This window comes from Myotis davidii, unplaced genomic scaffold (genome assembly GCF_000327345.1).
Source record: "Myotis davidii unplaced genomic scaffold, ASM32734v1 scaffold167, whole genome shotgun sequence".
Classification (NCBI taxonomy): Eukaryota; Metazoa; Chordata; class Mammalia; order Chiroptera; family Vespertilionidae; genus Myotis; species Myotis davidii.
This window is the reverse complement of record NW_006300048.1, coordinates 6,240,068-6,254,502: the sequence shown is the minus strand read 5'-3', so window position 1 is coordinate 6,254,502 and position 14,435 is coordinate 6,240,068. Positions and strand designations below refer to the sequence as shown.

The following is a 14,435-nucleotide window of genomic DNA, read 5'->3' as shown; positions in this document are numbered from 1 at the left end:
ATTTCTACTTGTATTGTGCATTCGTCTTTGAGAAGCAGCAGAGTATAGGTTAGGAACACAGAGTCTGAAGTCAGGCTGTGTTGGGGCCCTGGCCAATCATTTACTTCACCACCCTGTACCTCGATTTCCTCATCTATAAAGTGGGGATGATAATGGTGACTGTCTCCCAGGTTGCTAGGAGTATAAAGGCAGGTGGAAACTGCTCAGACAGTGCTTGGAACATAGTAAGTGTTCAGTAAATGTGAGCTAATACCAAGTGCTTGGTAGTTCATCTCTTTTTCTAATTGTTTTCCAGGTCACCTCTCATGTCTATACATTGTTACCCTTGTCTCTGATATGGATAAGATTTCCTAAAGTTTTGTGACCTTTCCCTTTGTTCATTTGGATGCCCTTTATTTAATAGTAAATAGCAAGACAATTATTATGCAATGCCACCTCCCCCCAAAAGTTTCTATGTTACATTGACCAAGCTTTGCCCCCAAATGGTCTAATAATTCCCCATCCACCTCTTCAAGTCCTAGTTCTGAGTGTTAAGAGACTACATCAGTTTTGATTGTCTTATTATATTAGGAAAAACTCACTCTAATTTATGTTTTATACTCAATTCTTCCCCTTTTTGCTCCTCCTCTCAGGTTTCTTAATAATTTTACTTGAAACATTTTTTATTGGATTTAGCCATTTCACAATTGTGGAATAAAGCCATTTGAAACAGTTTAGGGCCTAGCACACCCTTGAATCACCACATCATTCAAGGCGTCCATTTGTTTTTGCAGCCCCTGGAACAGAGCTTCTATACGATCAAGCTCTTCTGAGTATAGACACTGCCATCCAGGATCCAACTGCTCTGGGTGGGTTCATGCCCCCCCCCCCCCCGCCCCCATTTCCAGGTGCACCTCCTGATCTGTCTAATTCAGATATTGCCTCACACCCAGTAGTCTCTCAGGGAATCTTGATTGACATGAGAAGAATCAGAGGACTAGTTCCTTCGGGGCCTCAGGTTTGTTCTGTTGACTCCAGTGACTCTGCTCATTTGCCAGGAAATCAAACAACCAGACCATTCAGGAACCCAGCGCAAACAGATGAAGCTGGAAGGCTTGACACTCTTCTTCAGCCCCAGGGCTTCCTTCTTGTTCTTCTGTAGCATCTGTTGGATGCTGGGCCTTGCCTTGCCAAGGAAGCTCTGATGACAAGATCACCAGAGAAAGAGATGTGAAGTAGACCAGATGGACCAAAACACATTGGGTTAGCTGTCATTGTGTATTCAGGTGAGTACTGTACTCCTGCTTCATAAGTTAATGTGTGTGAGATTTTGTGGCAGAAGGAGCTTTATAATCACTGAAGGAGCAATGCTTCCACTGGGGCTCAAACTCATGCTGCTTCCCTTGCTTTATTTTATGCATTAGCATGTAAGCCACCTTGGCAGGGACTGAAGAGCCCCCAAACCTAACCAGGAAGTACTAAGAAATTCAGCATTGCATGCTTTTTTTTTTTTTTAAAATATATTCCATTGACTTTTCACAGAGAGGAAGGGAGAGAGATAGAGAGCTAGAAACATCGATGAGAGAGAGACATTGATCAGCTGCCTCCTGCACATCTCCCACTGGGGATGTGCCCGCAACCCAGGTATATGCCCTTAACCGGAATCGAACCTGGGACCCTTCAGTCCGCAGGCCGACGCTCTATCCACTGAGCCAAACTGGTTTCGGCAGCATTGCATGCTTTAAGAGATTTTTAGGAGGAAACTAGAAGGGGTGAGTAAGCAGTTTATTGGTGAGCCACCAGTAATTGAAAAGCATACCCTATTTGTGAAACAACCTACATATTGGGCATACTATGATCTCCTTCTATTAAATACAGAATTCACAAACTAGTAAATGCATTCATTTGTGTGGATTTAGATTGTCATCCCCCCCCCCCAGCCAGTATACTCATGGAAACATTGATGTTTACTGGTTGCCTTATTTTCTAGAATTTGCTAAAATATTTTTGGGCTAATGAGAAACTGTAGGGATCCCTTTGGTTCTGAGGGCCAGTCCTTAGGACATTGCTGGGCTTCACAACACAGTGAGCTGAAGATGAGAACCAGAGCTCCCATCTGATTTCAAGCCCCTATCACCTTAAGCTCCATGCTGATTAGCCATTTTGTCTGCCCCACTACTGGCTTATTCCTCCCTCCTGGCCCATTCCAGTTCCACAGCCACATTTATCCCTAAGTAAGTAGTAAATTATTTAGTCACATTTATAAACACATTCCCACTAAGGTGTCAGTGACTTCTGTGCTCCTATATGAACTTGCATTTTAATAGAGATAATAGGAAAAGGGCAGTACTGGACTGAAAAGAAGCCCTTGACCGACCTTTTGTATTGAAAGGATATATTTTGTATATCCACTTACAATTGGTGGATCCTGAAAACAGGCAAAACCCAGTGAAAAAGGCACATGAGGAGAATGGAGTTCACTTGATTAAATTGTGAGATCAACTCTATTCTGCCCAGGCTGGTTGATGGACAAAGGGGCAATGGTCGATGCCCTTAAACAACGAGGGGTTGTCAAGAAGGCTGTGTTCTCTTTAGAACTTTCCACTGGACCAGATGCAGACCTGATTGTGAAGGGTTATCATATAGACCAAGGGTCTCAGCTGGTGTTGGGCACAAGAGGATAACATTGTGTTGAAGGCTGCTTGGCACTAAAGGACTTCAACCTGAAATTATGGGCTTGTATCTTATTATCAGTTCACACGAAAAAAAGGTGTTTCTATTAGAATTTTGTGCTCCAAGGACCATTTTCTCCTTCTTGAGAAGATGGATGCTTCCTCTGTTCTGATAAGAACAATGTACCCAATCAGCTTTCCCCTTTCTTTGACGGCTAGGAAGCTCCATTCCTAGAGTTGAGTGTCAAACTTACACAACACTACAGATAACTCACGGGTTTTTATTTGCATTCTTTTTCTTAATTGACTTGCTACTTTTATAGTTTTTCCCTTTTTATTATTTACTTATTTTATATAGAACTTTTATGGTTTGTGTTCCTTTATTTCTATTCTAATATAATTTTATTTTATGCTTTAGCATGTAAGACACCTCAAGTAACTTGTAAAATATGGAATGGCTTCAAGTGTAAGCCACCTCGATCATTTGCACACATGGAGTGTTTATTTTCAAAGTTGATGACTCCTTAGAAAGGAAGAAACTTTTATTAAAGAAGTTAATAAGGTTTAGCTCAAGGTTTTCTAAGGACAAAGAACATACTGAGAACATTCACCTGGGGGCAGATGTGCACACTGCTCTTCTCTTTTGCTAGCCTCTACCCCATATTAGCCCACCAGGAAGTCCGGGGTTCCTTTGTCTGGGAAAGTAGCAAGTTCATTCTTCAGCCTTGAATGAGAAAGTTGGGAAAAAAAAGTCTGCCCCTACCCTCACCCCATCGGAATTACCCACCTTTCCTCTTTGGAATCATGAACTAAGGGCTGCATTCCTTTTGCTTTATGGGGTATGACCCTGGTATCCAGAGGATGGACATGAAAGTTCAACAGAGTGGCATTTTGTAGAAAACTGATTGAGGACAGAAGTGTTCCTCATTCCTCTAGAGCAGTGGTTCTCAACCTTCCTAATGCCGTGACCCTTTAATACAGTTCCTCATGTTGTGGTGACCCCAATTTCATTGTTACAAATTGAACATAATTAAAGCATAGTGACTAATCACAAAAACTGTGTAATTATATATGTTTTCCGATGGTCTTGGGTGACCCCTGTGAAAGGGTCATTCGACCCCCAAAGGGGTCGCGACCCACAAGTTGAGAACCGCTGCCCTAGAACATGTTCCTTCTGTGGTTTCAGAAACCCATCCGTACCTGCCAGAGGAATTATCAAATCTTGGGCTCTGAGCTGCTTCCTCTTACCTGGTTGATATGGACTCAAAGCGGGAGGGAGAGTCAGCAGAAAAGTATTTCTCTGTTCCTTCTTGAAGGGGGTGTGTCCTGGGCTCCTTGGTTGGCTAGGAGTTGTTCATGAATCAGTGACCTGTATGCATGCCAGAGGGCTGCTGTGATTCAGATATTAAGATCGTCTTTCCAACCAGCTTAAGAAGTGATTGAGCCACAAGTACGCTGGAGGAAGGGCTCCCTCGGGCTGTATGTGAGGAGAGAATCACCAGGTAAGCCCAATAGCGGTGATTTGATTCCTTAGAACGTGTATTACTATCACAGGTACTACCTGTTAGTTTGAGATTATTTTTTCCTTCTGGGGAAGACTCTCAATATTTCATTTCCTGAAGGGAGGTGAAATAAAGGAACATGGAGTGGAAAGAGCAATGAGCAGCGATAACAGAGTTCCGTGTCTCGGTGACTACATAAATTGAGGTATTGGGTTGAGACTCAAACTCCAGGTTTTCAGGCTCAAGGCACAGCCTTCTCAATTATAACACAGCACCCCTATTCTTTGGATGTGCTGGGAGGTAGATCAACTGGAATAAAGAAAGCTCCACTAAAGATAATTGTTAAAAATATTAATCGTAAGGATTTCACTAATTAGAAATATATTAATCTTAGCAACCTGTTTAAAAATACTCTTGAGAGATTTAAGTTTATTTTCAGTTTAGGATGGATTTATTTAAGCTTTGACTGAATCAGTATACATCTGGGAAGTATTTCTCAATTTAACTCCCTTCCTAGACTCTGAAAAATCCCAAAATTGATCCTTATAACCACTTACCCTGCTATTACTCCCAAATAAATACGAAGAAGCACACTGTATTTTTTAACTGACAGGCCTTGAAAATTCATAATTTTTCTTTCTTTTTTCCATGAAAAATCTATTTATGTCCTAAGTAATCTACCCATGCCAGAAACTAAATGATGGGAAGTTACTTAAGGAGGTATAGAAAGAAGGTCAAGGTGGAAGAGGTATGGAGAATGATGACTTTGGCTTTTCCATTGTGATATCCATTAAACTAAACCTAATAACAACACACATAAGCTGGAGATCACAGACATCAGAGAACAAAATAATAGATAAAAATATATCCGATGATTTGTCAGAATATTAGCACAGCCTTTTGTTATGTTCCTTTTTGCCGCTACTAATTATTTATAACCGTAACTAAAATTAAAAACAGCTTCACAATAATAGCCTCAGAATACTTTATTCAACTATTAACAAATAATACAAGTTTGGGCAAATTATTTCACTTTTCTTGCTTCGGTCGATTAATTTGTGACGAGCATGGAGATTTAAAATGGGCGCGTATTCATGTTGAGTCTTGGAAGCTTGACTTGCAAACACTCCCATTTTGTGTACAACCACAAGTTGATATAAGTTGTTACTGACGTGCTTCATAGGTATGTATGTCTTGCTTCTTTTAAAAAATGGCAATTTAAAAAAAATCAGGGGCAGGGTCTACATTACAGGGTGTCTCTTGCTGTGCTGAGGGTAAGGGAAACACCATGCTTTCACATCCATATACCCTCTGATGTAATTCACTTCACAATTAAATAAATGTAAATATCCTCCTAGAAAAAAAATAAGTGGACGCATTCACGAAAACTCGTGTATCAGTGACTGACTTTGGCACTTTGGTGTGAACCTTTCAGTGTAAATGGGAAGAAGTGAGAGGGTGCTGGGTATCCAAGGCCATTAGCAGTGGGTGGGTGGGTGTCACAGGGGTACATGGCCCCGGAAGGGGAGGGTGGCCTCCCCTGGAAAACTGTCACTGCATTCCCAGGTTTGCCGAAGGCCACTTCTTGTAAAACCATGTTCCACCCAATCTAAACACAAGTGTTTGCAACTTTCAACATATCTTGCCTTGTTCCCTTTTAGTTCTTTGGCAAGAAATACCCATAGCTACTGAGAAGGGGAAACCCTATTCCCTAACATGTCATGGTGCTCTCTTAGATTGAGCTTGAGTAGCAATGTGCTCATGAGATGTCAAGGTCTTCACAGTTCTGGACTGGATAGCTACACAGTTGTAATAGCTGTGAAAATAATCAAGAGAACTGGAGGGATAGTGCAAAAGGTCTATAGCAGGCATGTCAAACTCAAAGGCTAACATGGGCCAAATAAATGAGGCCTATGGCCTGCAGGCCACTAGTTTGACATGCTTGGACTCTATAACGTAGAACATGCACAGCTGGTTCTAACCTTGCTGAGTGCACAAAACCAGTGCAGAGCTGGGGCCCTCTTACCAAACCCGCTCCCAGCAAGCCATGGGTAATCTCATAAAGGTTCCTATCCAGTGGTAGGTGGAAAGCTGGGCGCTGACATGCTAAGAAGGAAAATCCTTAAGAATTAATACGTGTGAAAGTGACCTGGAATTTCATAAAATTATAGTAACTTGCCTGTGCACAGTCAGTTGAATAAATAAAGTACAAAGAGGTGAGCAGTGGCAATGAGACATGTAGCCCTCAAACTGTGCCAAACTGAGGTAAATCTTGCTGTTGAGGGTTGTTAGGTCCCCGTGGGCCTCTGGGTCCTCCGTGCAAATGTCAGGTTTTAATCTCCAAAGGCCCACACGGCGTAGAGTTTTGGTTTTGGCTTAAATAAAGCCGTTTAAAATAAACACTTTAAATTAAATCTTTAAGAGAGTTCATTTTTCTTACAAAATTTAAAAAAATCTGAGTTCCTTTATCGTTTAAGGATAAGTAGGCATTAACTATAAATTTGTGGTGTTAGGACAGCTTGTCACAATGGAACAGACTTACTCCTTCAAAATTTTGGATAAAGAGACTTTGTATTAAGCAGATTTTATTTTCTATGAAAATCTTTTGCACTAGTGTTTATACTTTAGCCAAATTTTGCTTGAAGACTTCCCTATGCTCAATCTCTTAGAGAATCAGACTAGTTCTTTCTCTTTTTTTAATGTTAAATTTTCTTTATTTTTTATTTTTATTATTGACAGTATTACAGATATCCCTCATTCTCCCCCTCTCCCCATTCCTTCCTAATAAGAAACTTAGTGATAAACCTTTTAGACATGTTTTTGACCAAGATACCAATTAAGCTAGTAAGTGGCAAGAGAAATGGTACAGAAAGCAATAGAATTTAAAAAAATTATTTGTCATAATTTTATTATATGATAAAGTGGCCTTTAAAATTGATAAAAATTATCTAGATGATCTTGATAAAGAATATTTAGTCAAGAAACATAATTGGGAAAACTGGTTATTCATTTGGAGGAAAATGAAAGTAAACCCTTAGTTCATACTAAAACTTGAAATAACTCTAGAAGGAATGAAAATTTTAATGCATTAAAAATTTAAAGAAGAAAATATAAGATATTTTTACAATCTTTTTATAGAAAAAATTTAAATCCATATAGACAGATTTGATTTCATAAATATTTTAAACTTTTGTGCAGAACAAACATAAAAAAACCAAAGACCAATGATGACTAAGTATTTATAACCCGTGACAGAGTTAATATTTACGCTATATAAAAAGCTCCCAAGAAGCAGTTCTTAAGAAAAAATGAACATTCTAATAGAAAAACTTAGAATGACTTAAATAGACAAATGGCCAGTAAACATTTGAAAAATTATCTTACTAATAAACAAAGACATGAAATTTAAAACAATTAGAAAAAATTTTGCCTATCAGTTTGGCAAATATTAAAAAGATGTTGGGGACAGTGTGATGAAATAGGCATTTCTATACCTTACCTGGGAGCATATACAGGTACAAATTAGGTGGGCAATTTGGACAGGTCTATAAAAATCCAAAATGTAGCCCTGCTGGTATGCTCAGTGGTTAGACCATCGACTCTGAGCACCGAGGGTTTGAGAGTTTGATCCTCTCTCTCTCTTTCTCTCTTTCCCCTCCCCTCTCCCTTCCACTCTCTCTAAAAATCAATGGGGGAAAAAATCTCCAGGTGAGGATTACCAAAAAAATATATATTTTTTAAAAAAACTCAAAATGTATAAACCTTTTGAAGCTGCACTTTCATTCTAACCTAGAAAGATACCAGTTTGCCTGGAATTAAGGACGCACAAGAAGAAGCTGCATAGAAGGAACATAGAAGGGCAGATTCAAGGAGTCCAAAAGATGAATTTGCCTTAATAGCATGTTTGCTCTTCATCAGTACATAGTATGAGCCTGGAAGGTTTTGTTTTTTTTAAAAAAATATATTTTATTGATTTTTTTAACAGAGAGAAAGGGAGAGGGATAGAGAGTCAGAAACATCCATGAGAGAGAAACATCGATCAGCTGCCTCCTGCACGCCCCCCACTGGGGATGTGCCCACAACCAAAGTATATGCCCTTGACTGGAATCGAACCTGGGACTCTTCAGTCCACAGGCCAACGCTCTAGCCACTGAGCCAAACTGGTCAGGGCAAGCCTGGAAGGTTTTTGTGTATAGATTGACATGATGTTTGCAGGATAGGCGGGAGTGCCAGACAACTCATTCTACTCATAGAATCATTCAGGAATGAAAAACTGGCTCTACACAGTAGGAAAGTATGATGAAAATACTGTTAATAGGCATAGAAAAACTTAAAGAATGTTTTTTGGTGTTGTTTTTTGTTTGTTTTTTTGTAGACTTGAAATAATTAAAGTTTAATCAGTATAAGCACTGCATGAAAAGTCAGGTATTTGGCCTTGGCTGGGTGCTCAGTTGGTTGGAGCATCATCTCATACTCTGAAAAGTCATGAGTTTGATTCCTGGTCAGTTTACATATCTAGGTTGTGGGTTTGATCCCTGGTTGGGGTGCATACCAGAGGTAACCAATTGATGTTTCTCTCTCACTTCCATGTTTCTCTCACTCCCTTCCTCTTTCTCTAAAATGAATAAACATATCTTCAGTTGAGGATTTAAAAAAAGTCAGATATTTGGTTTATTCTTATTTAAAACAGACCACCCAAGAAGAGTTTGTAACATATTTACCTGAGTGCTCACATATGAAAACCCCACAAAGCCTGTTCTGTTGGTTCTTTCCAGTAGGCCGATGAATTGTGTTTTTATCTTAAAAGAGCTGAGTATCCTTAAACACACAATAACACTCAAATTTTTTAAGAGATCAGCTTTGAAACATTTCTCTTCCTCCTCCTCCTCCCCCCTCCTCCTCCCTCTCCTCCTCCTCCTCCTTTTACCAGAGAGCTTATTTTTAAAGAACTTAATGAAAATTCCATTAACAATTACGACTTTATTAAAATCATTCCCTGAGCAACAAAATGAACTGACCTATAGTCTAAGAGAAATATTAGATTTTTTTGGAGAAAGAAATTTAGGGAAATAGAATTTAAGTCGATCCTTCTCATTTTCTGCAAGTGTGAAATGGAAATAACTCCCACGTAATTGGCAAGATTGCCAAACAATAGAACCAAGGCATATGAAAGCATTTTATAAATTAGAAAGAATTATTCTTATTTGTTCTTATTATAAAACTATCACCACCCTTGAGTTGCTGTTCAGATACTTTTTCAAGCAAACAATCCAAAAGGAAGCCCACATTCTCTGGGCTTCACCCGTCCTATGTAAGCCAAGTGGAGTGGGGAGGGTGAGAAATGGAGTGGGGAGGGGGAGTTCCCGGGAGGCTGGGGCCCCAGTGCTGAGCTGGAGGCTTGACTGGAAGAAAGCGCTTGGCACCTTCGCTGGAGGCCATTTATTATCTCTTAGGGCTTGGTGGTAACTTGTGCTCTACTGAACTGTGAGTGACAGGAGAAAGTCTTCAGTTACAAGGGGTTGGAACAGAGCCAGCCCTTGAAGCTGGCAGGCTGTTTAGAAAGGAATTGAGCTGGACTCGTCCTGACTTGTCGTCTGTGAGACATGGACTAGTTACTAGGACACCAGGAGAAGTACGAGGTAATGAGTTAAGAACAAAGTAGCATCCTGGGTCTCTTCTAAGCTACAAAGCACAGACTAAATAGATTTTAAAAACCACACCACCCAAATCCTTCTTAGGAGTGAACAGACAGCTGGCTTAGGCTGCAGGCTAACCCAGAAATGCTCTCCAGCTGAAGTTCCAATAAGTGGCAAAGGACACACAGACCTCTAAAATATGTACCTCAATTTTTGGGTCAAAAGAGGTCAGTTGAGGGAGGGGGGGCGGGTAGGGTCACAAACTGGACTCTGAGGGAGAGCCATTCAATGAAATATCAGAGTTAAGTAGGGACCCTGGAACAAAAAGGACTCCAGCAACCAGCGTTTGCTTTCAAAAGTGGGTCTGGATCGCTGCTTTGGGGTTTCTCTTAGTGGGTGGAGCTACAAGGAAGGAACACCTGCAGGAGGATGTGCCTGGCACGGCGCCTGGGACATTGGAAGCTCTCACTGTATAGTGGCTGACCAAATTAAAGTTGAGTCAAGTGTCACAGGGAAGGGACTGAACTAAGTAATTCCTTTGGTCTCTTCCAGCCTTATAATTCTAGAATTCTTAAAAACTATACCTCTATTCTCAACCCAACGACTTAATTCTTGGTAGATTCGCAGCCTATCTCAAAAGAGGTTCAAGAATTATAGAACCACAGACTCATAGATATAGAGAATGAACTGATAGTTGTCAGAGGCTGGGTGAAAAAGGTGAAGGCATTAAGCAAAAACAGAACAAAACAAAACAACTTATAGACACAGACAACTGGTGATTACCAGAGGGGAAGGGGTGTGGGGGAGGTAGGAGAGGGTGAAGGGGTGATGGAAGGGAACTTGACTTTGGGCGGTGAACACATAATACAATATACAGATGATGCATTTTGAATCGTATACCTAAAATCTATATAATTTTATTAACCAATGTTACCCTAATATATTCAATAAAAATTTTTTAAAAAATACCCCAGAAAAAAAAGAATTATAATAACCAGTTTGAAAAGAAAACAAGAGTAAAGCCCAGTAAAATTTTTTAATCTTTCCAGGCTTAAATTTGATGACTGATGGACACTAATTAAAAGAGCAATGAAATAAATAATGTGTAAAGAGGAACTGAGAAATGGGGAAGGTAGTAATAGGATCTGAGTGTGAATGGATCTGTGGTCCCCTTGTTTTATAGGGGAGGAGACTGACTCTCACGAGTTCTAACAGATGAGGGACAGACTTGGGGTTAAGGTTGAGTTCATTTTGGTCTCTTTCTACTATGTTTATACTATGTAAACATACTAACACATGCTAAAATATAAAATATGTATTTAAAATTTTACTGTGCACAAATGTTTCTGCAGACACTCAATAAGGTTGTAAATAGCTTTACATTATAGTCCTTCCAGAAGAAGTTTGTCTAGCTCATAAAACTGACCAAACTTCCAAATTTTTTTTTCAGATATAAAATTGGTTATCTTTTCTGTTCCCCATCTATATTTCCACCTGTCTTCTCTACTATATCTGCCACTTAAAAAGACATAAAGTCACTCTTGAAGGCAAATGGCCCAAGGATTTCTATGCAAAGACAGATTTCAATGCAAAGGTTACCAAACACATAAAATAAGAGGTAAAATAAAACCAAGGTTTTACAGGTCCTTTGCCTCGAAACAATCAGCTCTATGTGAGTCATGATTTCGTTCAGATCCCAGCTGGAGACCTGCTCTTTCCATTGGCCTGTGACTGAGAGGAGAGAGACAACTCTACTGGAAATTCTATTTATAGGAAAAGAAACATAATCCCATCAATACTGATGCCAGGGAAGCAACCCAAGAGTTCAACTGGGCCTAAGATTAGATTGTTGCTAAAAGTGCTGGAAAGTGTAGGTGTGGGCAGTTCCAACCAAGCACCACTGTTGATAAGGACACCGCTGTTGACGAAAATAAGTGATGTTTGGAGACCATAAATATATAACTGGAAGAATGGGGAGACAATGGTCAGCTGTCTCCAGGGGCTTAATAGCGAATTCTGATTGTTTTCTGTAAATTGAAGGACAGGGATTATCAGCAGTGAATTTACTTGAATGAATTCAAGGAAGTGGGTGGTGTGTGTGTGTGGTGGGGGGTCCTACCATGACCAAGCCTTCCCAGGAAGCCAGTGTCAACACAGGCTCCACTGGCCCTGGGGGAGGAGCTGCCTCAGAGCGAGGTGTGACATAAACATGCTTACCCTGATGACAACAGCTCCTCACCTGTGTCAAGGACACACAGATTCTGAGAGTTATCTATATATATATATAAGCCTAAGTGACCATTACGACCAGTCAACTGAATGCATCCAGCATCTGTTCCTTCTGCGCCCAGCCAGGCGACCATCACCTCCTCTCTGGCCCGGCCCTGATCCGCCTGGCCTCAATTGTTCCTGATCGCCAACCAGGCCTAAGGACCCCACCGGTGCATGTAATTCGTGCACCAGGCCTCTAGTTTTTAATAATTAAGACTCTGTCAGCTTGAAAGGGAAGTGCTGAAAATCCCATGGGGTTCGCATCATCCCAGAAGCAGCTTTTATTTGATAAGTTCACTTGACTCTGAATTGAAGCCAAATTTGGACCCAATCCAACAAGAAACTATAAAAATACTAGTGGTAAGATTGAAATGCTAGTAATGCTAATATTGATAGCTAATAGTTGGGGCTTAGCACCTGTTAGGTGCTGTTCTGAATACTTTATATGAATTTCAGAAAAAACAACAAATAATTCTGGACCAAAAATAGTGTAACACTAAAAACTTACTTGTTATTTATGTGAAAATCAGTCTTCCAACCCGATCCCAGAGGGAGTTGTATGCACCAAGAAAGTGAAGAAAAAGTTTTGATTAGTTTAAGCTTGGGTCTCAACCCCCTGAAGAGAATTCAAATCACAGGGTTAACTTAGGTGTAGAACCCTTTTTGTCCTATCTAAGAACCAGTCTAGAGTCAACTCTCACAGCTACCAGAGGCCAGCACTACTTGGGTAGCTTTAATAATGCATAGGTCTGGGACTGGGCTGTCTAGGATTTAGTATGTTTAGGGTGGGATGGGGGCACCTGTATTTTCTAATGGGCTCCTAAATGCCTTCTTTTCTTCTCTTCCTGTTCCTTCCCTCCCTCCTCTTCCTCCCCATCCTCTACCTCCCCCTCCCATTCCTCCTCATGGCCTATGCTTTCTGCTTTCCAAAAGTGATGGATATTTGTTTCTAGAGCAGTACTTTAAAAATAGTTTTGACCAGGCTCCATAGAAATAGATATATATTTACATGCACACACATAATAAAACATGTGCATATCAATAAATAGCTTAGTTCTTCATGGTAGGCCCACAGAGCAGTGCCTGGGAGTCGCTGGTCTGAAACCCCGATTGTAAATTAAAGTTTACCATTTCTACCCAGGCTGAAGAGACAGCCCAGAATATACCCTCCAGCGTGGGGGGACAAAGGTGGAGAGTATGAGAGTTTCCTCACAATGCCCGGCACTGTCACCAGGCCTTCTGGAGTTGGGTTTGCAGCCTCAGGCCTGGACTGTATGTGGGAGAAAAAAGATTGTTCAGAGAGTAAGAGATGGAGAGAAGGAGTTAGCAGAGGGCCAGGCCTCCCATTTGGAAGCAGCCCCTGGCACAGAAAGGGGACAGATCACACCTACACACACCAACACAGTTACCTTCTTTGAAAGCTCCAGTACTAAGACCATGGCCCCAACAGTACCCAGGAATTCACAGTGAACATTTTCCCTGGGAGAGGAGGAAACCTGGGAAAGGGGCTGGGAAGAGCATCGCTCCCTCTCCAGTGTCACTCCAAAAAGGTATTTGGAAATCAATTTAGTAAAAAAAAGAAAAAGAAAAAAATAAATTAAAAAAATAGAAAATATACAAGGGCGTGTTTCAGAGGAAGAATTAAGTTATATTTCATAAAACTGTTCAGTTATTTTATGTAAATACTACAGGCCGATGCATGAAATTCTTGCAAGAGTAGGCCTTCCTTCTTCCAGCTGCCGGCACTGGCTTCCCTCTGGCACCCGGGACCCGGGCTTCCCTCTGGCTGCCAGCAGGCACCCGGACTTCCCTCGCAGCCCCTGCTTCGCCCAGAAGGTCTCCGGAAGGACGTCTGGGCTAATTAGCATATTATGCTTTTATTATTATAGTTTATTATAGATATACACACATTTTATTATATGTATATACACACACACATGTTTTATTATGTGTGTGTATAGATATATATATTTCTTTCTATGGGGCCTGGTAAAAAATATTGGAAAAACACTGCTCTAGTGACCAATAGCCACCACTTGTGGAGAGCAGAGAGCACAACCAGAGGCCACAGGGCACAGAGCAGGTAGGTTTTGGGATGCAGATCTGGAAGAATGAGGTCTGGAGCACAGGCTGCTGCCCAAAGGAAGTTAAAGCAAGAGATCTAGGAGGAGTCTTGGCAAGGAGGGGTGGGGGCATGAGAGGCCCGCTCACCTTAGCGGGGAGGCAAATACGGAAGTGGCATGTGCTCCACCGCTTCTTTTCCTGCTTCCCTAGAAAGCCCCAGAAGAGGTCTGTGCTGACATGGGGCCATGTCTCTGGAAGTCAGTACCCTGCCCCTCATGTTTTTCTCTTGTCTTGTAGGTGTGGGGTAGCGC

General features: G+C 40.9%; 1 protein-coding gene across 1 annotated transcript in view; it reads left to right on the top strand.

The window, feature by feature from the left end:
• Positions 1–4,014: 4,014 nt before the first annotated feature.
• Positions 4,015–14,435, top strand: part of ADGRF1 (adhesion G protein-coupled receptor F1) — a 37,929-nt gene continuing 27,508 nt past the window's right edge. The window contains 1 exon segment of the mRNA XM_015572253.1: positions 4,015–4,153. The gene's annotated coding sequence lies outside the window, so the exon portion shown is untranslated.